Source organism: Arachis duranensis, chromosome 5 (genome assembly GCF_000817695.3).
Source record: "Arachis duranensis cultivar V14167 chromosome 5, aradu.V14167.gnm2.J7QH, whole genome shotgun sequence".
Lineage (NCBI taxonomy): Eukaryota > Viridiplantae > Streptophyta > Magnoliopsida > Fabales > Fabaceae > Arachis > Arachis duranensis.
Window position 1 is genome coordinate 97,390,712 of NC_029776.3, and position 590 is coordinate 97,391,301.

The window sequence follows — 590 nt, forward strand, 5'->3', positions numbered from 1 at the left end:
TGCAAACAAACAAAAAAAAAAAAAAAAGAAAAAAAAAAAAAACAACCATTATGTTTTTTTCCTCGCTCTGTCCAGTTTGAAGTTAACTACACCCCTTCGCCCCTTCCATTTTTTTCTTGGTCATCATTTCAAAATGCAAATTCATAATGTCGAGTCCTTTTCTGAGCGTCTATGAAAAACGAGAGTTTTAGAGATGTTTATAGCATCTATTGAAGCATTATTGAACTTTATTTTGTCTTTGCTCCAACCTTCTTGGTTGGGTTGAAAATAATTGTTCATAAAATACAACTAGCAGAACTTACAACTATCAATTCAAATCATAGCCGTTCATTCCTTTTATGTGCCTTCTGTTTTTTTCCAATTTCCCCCCTCTCACTCATCCACATCTGTGGTGGCGATTATATTTGTAATGAGATATGTCAGCGTATGTATACAAAAATGACACTGTTGGGGGAACGTTCAATTAGAGTCCTCAAATATTTGTATGCCTTAAATTTATGAAAAACAAACAAAACATCATCATCAAATTAAAAGTTGTCGTGGACACGGATTGTATATATGTTTAAATTCTCCTCAGCATTTTCCCACCT